Source organism: Aptenodytes patagonicus, chromosome 1, assembly GCF_965638725.1.
Source record: "Aptenodytes patagonicus chromosome 1, bAptPat1.pri.cur, whole genome shotgun sequence".
Taxonomy (NCBI): domain Eukaryota; kingdom Metazoa; phylum Chordata; class Aves; order Sphenisciformes; family Spheniscidae; genus Aptenodytes; species Aptenodytes patagonicus.
Genome location: NC_134949.1, coordinates 211,546,600 through 211,562,520, shown reverse-complemented (window position 1 = coordinate 211,562,520; position 15,921 = coordinate 211,546,600).

The window sequence follows — 15,921 nt, the reverse complement described above, 5'->3', positions numbered from 1 at the left end:
GGTTATTGCCAGATTACACCAGCAAAGCTCCCACGAACATGATGTCCTTGCTTACACTTGATACTTTTCTCCAAAGAAATTTGTAAATGATGTGCTGAAATGCTTTGAGGCCCCCTTGGCTGTACCGATTGTTTCTCCGCTTTCTGCAACTGAGTGCGTGGTTCTGTTGGGCAAACATCTCATACAGACTAATGCTGGTGTCTGCGTTTTGCATCAAGTCTCAGTATTATCGTGTCGCAGTTTCACATTGACTGTGTTCAGGTTAAGGGAAAGAAGTGCCTTCCTGGCTGCAAACCACGCAGACAGAGCTGAGCTAGGCTCTCTCCTTCTGGTGGTACCTCCGTGGGGACCAAAACTCAGCAGCTCAGGCCATGCTTTCCGCAATACCCCCTGCTGTCAGTAAGTCTTATAGGTGTGAGTGACAGGTTCATTACCTTCCAGTTATAGGGTCCTGTAGGGCTTCTCTCAGTGATGCATAAGGAGGAACAGGAACCACAACATACATATTTATAGAGGTTCAGGCTCTGCAGGGCTCTTGGGGGTAAGAATAGCCAAACACGCCTTTCTGTGCTGGTGTCAGCAATAGCTATCCAGTAACCTAGTGATTTTTTACAATGAGACCAAGGAAGAGCGGAGTTACCTGATAGCTCAGTCAGAGATGTTAATTAATGGTTAATTAAAACAATGGTCCCCAACTTTCCCTACATGCTAAACGGAGGGAAAACAACTGAACTTACTCCGGTTATGCCTTGCTCTGACATGCTGAAATGGCACATATGCCTTGCTCAAGAGTGAAACTCATTACAGTCATTCTTACAAGAAGTTTTTCCCCTTGTAATTTGGACCAGTGGGGCATTAAGAAGGTCTAAAGCTTGCTCTCCTTTAGGTTCAGTTTGTGATAGAGTTCAGTTTCTGAGTTTCTGTTTCATTTAAGTACATATAATTATATTTGGAGTCACTCGGTGCCTCCCAGCAGCTGCCATGGAAGTGCCAGCTGCGGCTCCTGCAGTCTATCTTTGCTTTCCATTCAGGCTTTTGATGCAGATCAAGATTCAACTCTTTTATTGTTTTTGTCAAATGCTATATTTTCTTCTTGCTTTCTCTTCCTCTGATGCCTCTGGACAGTAGTATAATTCTGACACCAATAGTTATAATAATATAGTTCCAGCTCTGGGGAATGAAGACTTGATGAAGGGAGGCATTGTGCATTGAAAATAGCAGGAATGCAGCAGATCTGTCATGCAAGACCACCAGGTGAGCTACAGTGGAAATTCACTCGGCTTCAGTTTGCCTTTGACTTCCGTGCTTCAGCTGGGAAAAGATAATGGATTTTAGATTATTCTTCAGACTTTAGGACATATCAGACTCGAGTACTTTGTGATATATGTCCATGATAAACCTATGTATTTACCATAGATCTTGGCAAAAAGACACTTGGGGCCCTTTCTGTTTTATAAAATGTGCAAGGACACACAAAGGGAGACAGTCCTTAAAATCTGAACTGCAAGTCTGGCTTCTTAATTTTTAGGTTTAATTCTCAGTGTCAGGGAACTTTTGGGGCTCAGTTTGTGCTTACGCTCTGTCATAGATCAGTGAGGAAAACTCATCTGTCCTTCCCTACAGTACCTAAAACAGAAGTTTGGTAACATTTCAATTCCCACTTTACTCTGAGGACTAGTCTTTAGTTTTCAGTTTCTCCCATTTGTACACTTGACCTCTGGCTTGAGAAGTCAGTGGCAGGACGCATCTCCTTTTATACTGCAGTTCATTACATTAACCATTTTTGTGTATTCATTCTATGTACTTGTTCCCAGAGAGACTGTGGTGGGTGTATCTATTTTTAGAAGTAAGCGGTGACAAATATTTCCATCTGGAGAATAATAAAAAAGTTGCTTCAGCTGAACCTAAAGTTTGACTGACAAGGAAACAGACTTTTGCCATAATTTGAAATTCTAAAGTGGAAAATTAGAAGACAATTTAAAGTAGGACTGAAGAGAATTTTCAACGGCTGCTGTGTCTGTCAAACATTTAATTGTCCATGACTTTTCTCTGGGAAAGTTTTAGGCACCTTTGAAAATCTCTTCTTGTCTAGCCCTGTGTCGTACATGCAATGTGGAAACAATTCTGATTATCCCAGAGATGCTTTCCTTAGGATAGTCTAAATGCAGCTGTTTAAAAGGCACATGGCTCCAATAAGCACTCCCTGGTAGCACATTTCTGTCAAGCCTTAAAGGCAAGGAAACCACACAAAACCCATATAAGACAGAGCACTGCTGTTTGAATAGCAAAACCAGCAAGGTTATTACTTTGAGGAAGCAATGGAAGTTGGCACTACAGTGTGTCAGAGTAAGGTTAAGTGAGCTAAAGACTGCAGGCCTATTTAATTAAGTAAATAGACTATCAATCACAAAGAATAACAGTCCTAAATAATACGTTTGTAAACCTTGCAATCTCGTTCCACAGATTCCAGTGTTGTTCTATTTTCATTATGCAGAGCTGGAGATTTTCACTGAGGATCAATTCTCAGCAGGACAGTGGTTACAAGCTCCTGGCAATTTATGGAAAAAAATGGCCAGATGCTCAGAATAGGTTTGACACTTAAAATGAAGAGATAGATACAGTATCACCAGTCCCAAGTGTGCCAAGCTTATGGGTGACTTCAGAATTTTAAGTTTTCAGAAGGTAATAAATATCCTCAGGACTTTCTTTTGTTTTCTGAATTCTATAACTTCTTCATTTGTATTTTCAGGCTTGAAGGGTGAAGCTTGCTTTATATATTTTTAACCAAAAACTGAGTTTCTGCTATAATTGTGTAGCTCTTGTAGCTCGGTTCAAATAAAAACACCAAACTGCAGAACCTCTGAGATAAGATCATAAGGGCTAGCAACAGGGTGAGTTGCTTAACAAATTCCAGGGAGAGGACACAACAATAAATTCAAGCTGTTAGGAGCCATTTTTAATGGACATACCCTAGATCTGATGCTAAATTCTGAAGTATTCAACAGATTTATTATAACTCGTGTACAATCCACAAATGCTCCTTCCCCTGCATCCCATAATGATGCCACACCTCTGTAGGCAGTGACCCCTTCCATGGTGATGTCACCTCCACCTGAGGAGGTGACTGGGGCTCCCCCACCTGCTGGTGTGCCCCTCTGTTCCTTCATGTGTGGGGATGACTATTATATCACACAACCTGACAGTAATGACCATGTATAAAATCAGACCTCAGCTACACTTCCTGTGATCATAGGATGGCAGAAAAGTTGCCTTAGGACCTTTGTCTGCAGTAAAGAATTATAAATATGTGTACATAATCCCTAATAGATGTTTGTTATAATTTTTTTTTAAATCCAAAGAAGGGAATTTTCCATCATTCTTGGTTAGCCTGCTCTGCTGTTTATCCAATCTTAGACTGGCATTGCAGAAACTTTCTAACTTTAAACTGCTTTGCCAAAGGTTAATCTTGCTGGTCCTACTCCAAGCAGCGCTGGAGAAGTACTACTCGTTCTTCTGGAAGACATGCTAACAGACCTGTAATGTTGCTGGCTTAGTTGAAGCAGATCTTAAACTTTTCATGTAGGTTTCTGAACCTTCTTTTTGCCTTCCTCTGTATGCCAGATCTGCACTTTTAAGATTTCAGACCAACTTCCATAAATGTAAAAAGCTTAAAAATTCTAGAGAATTATGTATATTAGGCATGGACTCCACCTTGCCCAGCTTCTGTAAAAAAGTTTAATGCCTAGTCTGAGCTCATTATGTGGCCTCCCTTGACAGCTAATGGAGACAAGGACACCTTCATGTTAGAACAGAGACATTTACCTACATGCGACAGCTTTCATAGTATAAGATAAAATGCTAAATGAAGGTTCTTATTTCTCTGCTGATAGATGTTAGATGATGACTCTCATTAGACATTTAACTCTTAGCCAAAAGGAATTAATTGTGATGAATCCAATCATGGATATTTGCATGTTCTAGGGGTTTTTTTAAACTCAAGTAGTAAACAAGATGATTTGATATTAATTCTTGATTAGTCAGATACGGTTTCTTTATCTGAAGATATAACTTTCCACTTCTGGCATGTGAGTATGGAGGCTTTGAAGCAAAACAAAGGAGAGTGAAAAATTATTGCCTAGCTTCATGTTTTGTTTTCTTGGTTTGGTCATCCTTATTACAATTTTGAATGAAAAAAAAAACACAAAAAAACTCTTGTCCTTTTTATGGGTTTAATAGCTAAATAATAAAAAATCAAAATCCATCAAAATCAGTTTAAAATTCTATCACTGTAATTAAACTAACTAAATTTGAATAATGCATTCCTCCAGACTAACATAACTGAAGTCCAATCAATGAATTGATGAATTAAAAATAGTATGAAATTAAGTCAACAATTATTCACCAGTGTTGGACAACAGTTAAGATTCACTTAATGAAAATCTACTAAATATTAGTGACTCTTACAAATGATTAATTTCAGAAATAAAAAATAATGTAACCTGCTTCCCTTACTCTCTGCTATGCGGGAAGAAGGAGTCTCAAGGTTCCTGTTCAAGAAGGGATTTACACAGTTAATCCTTGTTCCTTACTTCAGTATAACACAATGCTTAACTTTATTTTAAGGGTTTCTGGTAGATTTCTTTTTTCCATGATTACTTTATTAAGTTAAAGTGATACATAGAGTTGTGAAGTGGTGTTTGCCAAAAATAAGGATCTTCTTGTGCATTTGCTGAATATGCAAGTGCATACATTTGCATCTTTACAGATACTTCGGAGAGTATCAGAACAATATTTGTAGGCAGAGGTAATATTTTTATGTGAAAGACTTTCAGATGGACAAGTCCCTTTCCAGATCTGCAGAAGAAATAAGAAAATTAAAAACTAATGTTCAGAGTTTACTGAGATATGCATTAGATGAGTAGTATCCAAATGAGAGAGCAGTTGGTACTTGCGGAGTTGGAAGGAGGGGAGAATGGGAAAGAGTAGAAAGGTAGTTACTGCCTGGGGTAAAGCGACATCCATAACTCAAGATCCTATAATTTTCTGCATTCTCAAACCATGCTCAGTGCAATCATTAGTGACTTTTTTCCCTGTGCTCATAGTTCTTGTGTATATTTATTCTCTCCGAATGTCTTTAAATATTCACCTTATCAGAAACAACAAAGATATTCTTGCTTATTCTGATCAGATAAAGGATTGTCTTTCATGGTAAACAGATTTTACAGGAACAGAATTCAACAAAATTCCAAGGAAACTGCTAAGTATTTTCAAAAGAAAATTTGAAACTCACATGCATGAGTTCTTACCCAATCTATACCCCCCCCCCCCCCCAAACTTAGCAATACATAGAATACCTTAAACAGGACACCTATTTAAGACAATAAGAAAGTTATAACTAATCCAAGTAGAAGCAAGACAGGAGATTACTCAATGAAATCCAGTGTACTTCGCAGGTATCCATGTACTACATTCCTTCTCAGCTGTTGGAACACCATGGAAAGGATACTACCAAATGGAAAAAAAAATCATTAAAAGATAATGCCAATTTATTTATCTTGTATTTTAAGACGGGAAATCTGTCAATAACATGTAAAAATCATGGGTGACAGTTCTTGTACAGTCTTTGACAAGGGTACTTAGACTGTAGTACTGTTTGAAGCTTGCGAGTGAAAGTTTATTTATCTTCTAATGCCAATGAAAAAATTATTCAGGTTTACATTCAGCAGAATTTATTCCCTGAATAACCCTACCAAAATTAGGTAAGGAATGAGTTTCACTGATTATGTTTTGTAAAGAAATCGTTCTAATTTGCAGTTACACAGTGCTTGGTATCAAAGGATCTCAAAGCATATGACTTAATTAAATTTCATGACCTATCCCTGTGGAAGACATGCCTAGTGTTACCATTTAAACTTTTATTATATTCATTAAAAACTTGGCATCCCTTTTCACCGTTTCTTCCCATGGAAAATGCTCAGCTGAATTTGGTATGAAGTTCGTTTTCCTCGGTTGTACCTCAGTGAAGTGACTACATGACAGCCAATAAAGGCTGATAAACTTTATAGGTGTGGTAGTCCTTGGAATGGAATCCCAAACCATATTTTAGGACTCAGTAAAAACATCCTGAATATGGAACAACCTAAAATAATTCCAGGAAATACTGAGGCAAAGAATGAGTCTTGAGATCTTGCTTCTTAAGCCCCTTGTTTAAAGGTGCTGGACATATTCCCTCCATGTGGGATTCATAGTTATAAGTTTGTCCTGGAAAATAGGTCTGCCCCTTCATTTGAAAGACACTTTTAAATGCAGGAACTGTAAAGGGGGATAATGCTGCCCTTCTTTCCACTGTTAGATCTCTTGCAAGAGTAAGCATAATTTTGGATTTAGGTAGCTAAAGTTCACTCACATCCCACTTACAGTATTACTAGCCTTTTCTGGATCTGGCTCGTTAAGTCTGAGTAAATGTAACAAATCAAGTCGTCCACTTTTAGGAAATCATAGGAAAACATTTTTATTGGGAGGACAGTACAACACCGCAACAAATTACCCAGGGAGATCGCATAATTTCTGTCCTTGGATGTTTTCAGGAGTAGGCTAGACATAGCCATGATTGACCTGATCTCATGTTGGCAACAGACCCACGTCGAGTGAGACATTGGACTAGGTGGCCTCATGATGTTCCTTACAACTGAGATGACTATGCTTCTCTGAAATCTTCCCATTGTGGATATTTGTTATGGGTAATCTGGCAGAAAGCAGCAATACATTGTCAGTGTTTTAGCTGACTATGATTGCATTACGTCAAACCAGCAACTCATCTGTGAACAGCCAGGTTGATTTTGGGGATTATTATTGCTCTGATTCATTTGGGTTTACCTTGTATTCAGCTTCTTACTAGTTTTTGTCTGCTTCTTCTGGGCTCTACCTTCTTACTTTTCTACAACTAGAGAGGCTAAGTCCGGAAATGGTGATTCATGAGAGACCCAATGGCATAGTCGTAAATACAAACCAGAAAACTCAACTCTCAGTCCTTGTGATGCTGTCTGCACTGAACAGCAGCATTTCCAAAAAGGCCTGTTCTGGACTGCACAACCAAAATGGAGCAGCGCACCACTGTGGGAATTAAAGCTCTGCTTCTTGGCACTGTGTGAAACCCCAAGGCTTCTATGCAGTGATCAATATTCAGTAGTCAATACTGGTCAAAGTCATCACTCACAAATGGTAGGGTAGTTTTTTCTTCTAAGCATTTAAGAGGGAGCAAAATCATATATAATGCTTCCACTATGATTGCAGTTGAACAACAATTATCAATATAGGACCCTTTTGTCTATATTTTTTCAATTCACTGCCCATAGAAGGCTTCACTAGGCTTGCAAGACTTTTCAGGGTCTGATGGTGATCAATCATTTGACTGCCATCCACAGCCTACCATCCTGGCTGAAAACTAAGAGCAGGAGGCTGAAACCAGTATTAATTTTTTTCTTTTTTTGTCATTGCAGGCATGGGTTCATCTGAAGACAAGGCAACTAGTCAGTCACAGGCAGTTCAAAGCAATTTGAAGATAATCGGCAAGTATATGTGCATACTTATATATATATACACAGACATAACACACATAGCACAAATGTTTTTAATATGATCCAAACCTTCATTTCAGGACAGGTGTCATGGTTTAACCTCAGTCAGCAACTGAGTACCACACAGCTGCTTGCTCACTCCCCCCTCCCACCCGGTGGGATGGGGGAGAGAATTGGAAGAGCACAAGTTAGAAAAACTCGTGGGTTGGGATAAAAACAGTTTAATAATTGAAATAAAATAACAACAACAATATAATAATAATAATAATAATAATAATAATAATAATAATAATAATAATAATACACAAAGCAAGTGATGCACAGTGCAGTTGCTCACCACCTGCCAACCGATGCCCAGCCAGTCCCCGAGCAGCGGCCCCCCCCGGCCAGCTTTCCCCAGTTTATGTACTGAGCACGACATCACATGGTATGGAATATCCCTTTGGCCAGTTTGGCTGTGCCCCCCTCCCAGCTTCTTGTGCACCTCCAGCCCTCTCAGTCGGTAGAGCATGGGAAGCTGAAAAGTCCTTGACTAGTGTAAGCATTACCTAGCAACAACTAAAACATCGGTGCGTTATCAACTTTGTTCTCATCCTAAATCCAAAACACAGCACTGTACCAGCTACTAGGAATGAAATTAACTCTATCCCTGCTGAAACCAGGACAACAGGAAAACTTGGGTTCCAATGTTTTCTTACATTGATTTTTTAATTACAATTTACTGCCTGGGCAGCCACAGATTGGGATTAATCCCAGCTAACTACATGCAACTAATTTCAAACTATTTTCCTTCTATGATTAATGGGGAGAAAGCGGGCACCATAAAACAGTGTTTCATCCCTTAAGTGTCTAAGATAGATGCATGGATACAGGAGATGAATCCTAACCAGACCCTTCCCACTTCAGTTCAGTTGTCATTAATGTCATCATCTTCTTAAGTAATTCTTCCAGAAAGTAAATATTCCAGGTTCCAAAAATTTTGAAATTTAAAAACATGGTGTGATGTCTTCTGCTTTCTTCTGTACGGTGCCTTACACAGTCTTAGTGGATTCTGTCTCTCTTCATAAGACTTATACAAGCTTTCTCTTTCTCCAGGGGTCTAATGTGAATAGTTTTTTCTGTTTAGTTTTACACCATAATGATTTTGTACCTTTTTTTTTTTTTTGGCTTGTTCTTTCCTTTTTTGGGAATCCTCATTTGAATCCAGATATCAAGTAAGGAGAAGTTGATCTCTGTTGTCAGAAATCAATATATATTAACTAAGAAATTAAATATTGATGAGTTCAAAATCAATGCAAACATTAAGGAACAATACATCTTGCTATACACCAAAACAAGAAGTGAAAAGAGAAGTTTTGCTTTGGTATATGTGCAGCTATCACTGAAATTCACTATATCGGTATGCATTTAAAGGTAAAATCTGATCAGTTATGCCTTGCTGCATATATTGATCACCATATTCATATTTCTGTGTTGATGCATCTAATTTGGACCTTCTAACTGAATTAATGAGTCACTTATTTTTCTAAAAGAAAATTCTAAAGAAGAGATTGTTGTGGTTTAGCCCCAGCCGGCAACTAAGCACCACACAGCCACTTGCTCACCCTACCCCCTCCGGTGGGATGGGGTGGAGAATTGGAAGAGTAAAAGTGAGAACACTTGTGGGTTGAGATAAGAACAGTTTAACAATTGAAATAAAATAATATTATCATAATAATAATAAAAATTGTAATGAAAAGGAAAATAACAAAAAGAGAGAGAAATAAAACCCAAGAAAGACAAGTGCTGCAAATGAAAAACAGTTGCTCACCACCAACCAACCGATGCCCAGCCTGTCCCCGAGCAGTGGCTGTGCCCCAACCAACTCCCCCCAGTTTATATGCTGAGCATGACATCACATGGTATGGAATATCCCTTTGGCCAGTTTGGGTCAGCTGTCCTGGCTGTGCCCCCTCCCAGCTTCTTGTGCACCTCCAGCCTTCTCGTTGGCAGGCCAGTATGAGAAGCTGAAATGTCCTTGACTGCTTAACAACAACTAAAACATCAGTATGTTATCAACATTATTCTCATCCTAAATACAAGACACAGCACTGTACCAGCTACTAGAAAGAAAATTATCTCTAGCCCCGCTGAAACCAGGACAGAGATGAAATTAAAACCATAGAAAAAGAAAAAATGGCACTTCTTTCCTGTAAAGTCAGCAGTAAATTTGATAAAGTTCCCTGTTGTGAATTAGGATTGAGTGAAGTATCATGACTGGAAAAATGTATTTCCAGGACCTATTATTGACCATTACTCATGAGCTGAAAGAACACAGATAGTTTCAGCTGATTTCAGCTAGTCAGGAAGTATGCTTCATATGTGTATTAATACTAAATATTTCACAATAATTTGTATTTATGTGTGGGCTTTACCATTACTTTTTTATTTATTTTCTTTATTAATTTCTGTATATCCATACTTTCTGGGACTTTACTTACTGGAAAAGATACAACAATCATGAATGAAATACAATTATGGGCAATATGACTCATGGGAAAATGTACTTAGCAAGATAAACATGACCAGAAACATACTATAAGAAGAATTTGGCAAACCTAAAGCAAAATTAGAACAAAGCTAAATTCTAACTATTCTGTCCAAAATTTCCTGATTCATCCAAGATAAGCAGTCACTATGACTCAGGGAAAAATGCATCAGTCCTCTTATGTTTAAAACTTCATCCATTCCTTGGAATTAGCCCCCTTGTTTTGGAGTAAAGGCTGCACATTTGTCAGGAACAGAATTTATGCTAGAGAAGACTATTTTACTCCTGTGGAAATTGCTTCAGTGGTAGCAGAATTACATGCCTTCACAAAACGTTCAGTTCCCACATGCTCCCCAGTGACTTGATGCCTTTTAACAGCGGTATTCTCAGTGCATTCCAGACAACTTTGAATATCCTTCATCCACTTTGTTATCACCCCTAAATATACTTCAGGAGCAAAGTTGGACCTTCTCATTATTGCTGCTTCCTTCTGCTCTGTACCAGGGTGCTGCTATATACCAGAACAACCCAAGAAACTCTCTCTTATATATTTTTCTGCTAAATAAAAGTCTCAGAGAGTGAATTTGAGCCTTAGAGCTTTGATCATCCACATTGCTTTATTTTAAATTCTGCTGCCTCTATTTTGGACTGCTCCATTTAGCTTATTCCAAGGTAATAGCCTGGGACGTTCAGTAGGCCATTCATTTCAGGGAATGTTTCTATAAGGTAGTAGGAATGGGTCTGTACCAGGTCTTCTGGTCTTCCATGAGTGTCCCAAAAGACTTTGCACTCTCAAATCCCATGAGGAATACCTTCACCCAGTGAATGCTATATATACTCTCAATTTCAAGCAAAATCCCCCAACTGTTATGAACAGACCTCATATTATTTCGGATGATTTGAACTGGGGAAGAAAATAAGAAACTAAGCTTAAACACAAAACAATAATTCTGCTGTATAGCCACAGGAGGTCCAGAGAAGACCCCAAACCAAGTACAATGTAGTATGGATGTGACAATTCTGTGCTGTCAGCAGAAGAGTCTGAATATAGCCTCTCTCCCTAAAGCCTCTTTCCTCTATCCTGATCAGCAGAAAAACAGGCAGGCACTGCAGGAGGTCAACTTGGCTGAACAGGGATTCCTGATGGAGTTCAAATGCAAAAAGGAAGCTCAGGTGCAAGCTTTGCCAGGAGGTGGAAATGGGGACAGGCTACCAAGGAAGAAGAGTTTGCAGTGATTCTTGCAGTGATGAATGCCAGGCCTATATGGGGCTCCTTTAGCAACAACATAGGTTGAGAGAAAATAATTATTGGATATCTTTTTGCCCTCTATCTCACATATGTCCAGTTTTGGGACAGCACTACATGTTCAGGGACCTGGACCACAAGATGAATGAAAAGAGGGAGCTGGGTTTGCTCAGCCTGGAGAAAAGACTAGGGAGGGGATCTGATTTCTCTCTTCATCTACCTGAAGGGAATTATAGAAAGGATGGAGCCAGACTCTTCTCAGTGGTGCATGCTGAAAAGACAAGAACCGACAGCTGCAAATCATAATAAAGAAATTCCCACTAGGCACAAGGAAAAAAATATTCAGACTGAATGTGACAAAGCCCACAGAGTCTGTGAAATATCCATCTCTGGAAATGTTCAAAACTGGTCTGGAGAAGACCCTGAGCAGCCTAATCTGACTTTGAAGTTGGCCCTGCCTTGAACAGGAGTTTGGACCATGTGGTCTCCACAGATCCCTCCCAACCTAATCTTTTCTCATTCTATGCCACCCAGCTCCAGATCAAGATATTAATTCCTATCCATCCTTTACCTACTCCTATAAATGTACAGTTAGTGACTTCCAGCATGTGTTTGGGTGGTGTGAAAGAAGAATTCATCAGTCTCAAAAGGAGCAAGAACACAAGCCAGACCGGGAGAGAAGAAAAGGAATACTTCTGTGCAAGAAATCTCAGACTTCTCGAATGAATGGAAACCTTATGTGTGAAGCTTAAGCTGTGGATCATATAATTAGGATGACTTTCTGTTTACTCATTGGATATGAAAATGGTGCGTCAGGGTGTCGTGGTTTAATTTCAGTCGGCAACTAAGCACCACGCAGCCGCTCGCTCACTCCCCCCCACCCGGTGGGATGGGGGAGAGAATCGGAAGAGCACAAGTTAGAAAAACTCATGGGTTGAGATAAAAACAGTTTAATAATTGAAATAAAATGATAATAATAATAATATGATAACAATAATAATACACAAAACAAGTGATGCACAGTACAATTGCTCACCACCCGCTGACCGATGCCCAGCCAGTCCCCGAGCAGCGGCCCCCCCTGGCCAGCTTTCCCCCGTTTATGTACTGAGCATGACATCACATGGTATGGAATGTCCCTTTGGCCAGTTTGGCTGTGCCCCCTCCCAGCTTCTTGTGCACCTCCAGCCTTCTCAGTCGGTAGAGCATGGGAAGCTGAAAAGTCCTTGGCTAGTGTAAGCATTACCTAGCAACAACTAAAACATCGGTGCGTTATCAACTTTGTTCTCATCCTAAATCCAAAACACTGTACCAGCTACTAGAAAGGAAATTAATTCTATCCCTGCCGAAACCAGGACAATATCCACCCCTTATTCTATACCATCTGCGTCATGCTCAAGTCTCATATTTTCCAGTGCATTTTCATTAATCACCACCCCCTTTTATATATATATTTTTATATATATATATATATATACACACACACAGATATCATTCCCTTCATCTGTGGGCCATCCTTCTAAAATGTTCGGTGAGTTCATTTAGTCCATGACTTCAGGCTCCATCTGTCATAATAATCTTCCAGGGCAGGAAAAATGGAGATGGTATGTGGTGTTGGATTGTTTCATGTTGAAGTCAGTTCTGGTACCATCATCACTGTGCTGTGCTTGGTTTCACTGAAGTTATTCTTCATTAGTCTGGGTGATTCTTATTGTAATAACATTAGTATGGCATATAATATTATTAGTATTATTAGTATATCTGTGTATTATTAGTATAACTATTATAACTATAATTAGTACTTAACATTACATAATTCAGATCATTGGCTATTCTCACCCAAAATCAAATCCCCTTGAGGTACACATCGGACTTCCCCATCCTTCCGCATTATCCACCAAGTGCACCCAGGTCCTTGAGCAAAAGCAATCCCATGGATGGGTCTGCCTCTGCCCGAGGCAGGAATAACCCAGACTGTCTTCCCCAGCATATTTTTTATGTGCACTACAGGGACTTTATTCCCATCTACAGTACGTAGAAGTTCTGACTGGGCAGGGCCTGCTCGATTGGCAGATCCCCGAGTGTTGACTAACCAGGTGGCCTTTGCTAAATGCGTATCCCAATGTTTGAACGTCCCGCCACCCATTGCTCTCAGTGTAGTCTTTAACAGTCCATTGTATCGTTCAATTTTCCTAGAGGCTGGTGCATGATAGGGGATGTGATACACCCACTCAATGCCGTGCTCTTTGGCCCAGCTGTCTATGAGGTTGTTTCGGAAATGAGTCCCATTTTCTGACTCAATTCTTTCTGGGGTGCCATGTCACCATAGGACTTGCTTTTCAAGGCCCAGAATAGTGTTCCGGGCAGTGGCATGGGGCACGGGATATGTTTCCAGCCATCTGGTGGTTGCCTCCACCATTGTAAGCACGTGGCGCTTGCCTTGGCGGGTTTGTGGGAGTGTGATATAATCGATCTGCCAGGCCTCCCCATATTTATATTTCAACCATCGTCCTCCATACCAAAAAGGCTTTAACCGCTTGGCTTGCTTGATTGCAGCGCATGTTTCGCATTCATGGATAACCTGGGCTATAGTGTCCATGGTCAAGTCCACCCCTCGATCACGAGCCCATCTGTATGTTGCATCTCTTCCTTGGTGGCCTGAGGTGTCATGGGCCCACCGAGCTAGAAATAATTCACCCTTATGTTGCCAGTGCAGATCCACCTGAGCCACTTCAATCTTAGCAGCCTGATCTACCTGCTGGTTATTTTGATGTTCTTCAGTGGCCCGACTCTTGGGTACGTGAGCATCTACGTGACGGACTTTTACAACCAGGTTCTCCACCCGGGCAGCAATATCTTGCCACAATGCGGCAGCCCAGATGGGTTTGCCTCTGCGCTGCCAGTTGCTCTGCTTCCATTGCTGCAACCACCCCCACAGGGCATTTGCCACCATCCATGAGTCAGTATAGAGATAGAGCACTGGCCACTTTTCTTGGTCAGCAATGTCTAAAGCCAGCTGGATGGCCTTTACTTCTGCAAATTGGCTTGATTCACCTTCTCCTTCAGCCGTTTCTACAACTTGTCGCATAGGACTCCATACAGCAGCTTTCCACCTCCGATGCTTTCCCACAAGACGACAGGACCCATCAGTGAACAGGGCATATTGCTTCTCATTTTCTGGTAGTTCATTATACATTGGGGCCTCTTCAGCACGCATTACCTCCTCCTCTGGCAATATTCCAAAATCTTTGCCCTCTGGCCAATCCATGATCACTTCCAGGATTCCTGGGCGACTGGGGTTTCCTATTCGAGCCCGTTGTGTGATCAGTGCGACCCACTTACTCCATGTAGCATCAGTTGCATGATGTGTACAGGGGACCCTCCCTCTGAACATCCAGCCTAGCACCAGCAGTCGGGGTGCCAGGAAGAGCTGTGCTTCAGTGCCGATCACTTCTGAAGCAGCTCGAACCCCTTCATATGCTGCTAATATCTCTTTTTCAGTTGGAGTATAGCGGGCCTCAGATCCTCTGTATCCCTGACTCCAAAACCCTAGGGGTTGACCTCGAGTCTCCCCTGGTGCTTTCTGCCAGAGGCTCCAGGTAAGGCCATTCTCCCCAGCTGCGGTATAGAGTACATTTTTTACCTCTTGCCCTGCCCGGACTGGCCCCAGGGCTACTGCATGAACTATCTCCCGTTTAATTTGTTCAAAATCTTGTCGTTGCTCAGGGCCCCATTTGAAATTGTTCTTCTTCCGGGTCACTTGATAGAGAGGGTTTACAATCAGACTGTAATTTGGAATGTGCATTCTCCAAAAACCCACGACGCCTAAGAAAGCTTGTGTTTCCTTTTTGCTAGTTGGTGGAGATATGGCTGTTATTTTGTTGATCACATCCATTGGGATCTGACGACGTCCATCTTGCCATTTTATTCCTAAAAATTGGATCTCCTGTGCAGGTCCCTTGACCTTACTTTGTTTTATGGCAAAACCGGCCTTCAGCAGGATTTGGACTATTTCCTTCCCTTTTTCAAAAACTTCTCCTGCTGTGTTGCCCCACACGATGATATCATCAATGTATTGCAGGTGTTCTGGAGCTCCACCCTGTTCTAGTGCAGTCTGGATTAGTCCATGGCAAATGGTAGGGCTGTGTTTCCACCCCTGGGGCAGTCGGTTCCAGGTGTACTGGACACCCCTCCAAGTGAAAGCAAATTGTGGCCTGCACTCTGCTGCCAAAGGGATTGAGAAAAACGCATTAGCAGTATCAACTGTGGCATACCACTTGGCTGCCTTTGATTCCAATTCGTATTGAAGTTCTAGCATGTCTGGCACAGCAGCACTCAGCGGTGGCGTGACTTCATTTAGGCCACGATAGTCTACTGTTAGTCTCCACTCTCCATTAGACTTCTGCACTGGCCATATGGGACTGTTAAAGGGTGAGCGGGTCTTGCTGATCACTCCTTGGCTCGCCAGTCGACGAATCAGCTCATGAATGGGAATCAGGGAGTCTCGGTTGGTGCGATATTGCCGCCGGTGCACTGTGGTGGTAGCGATTGGCACTTGTTGGTCTTCGACC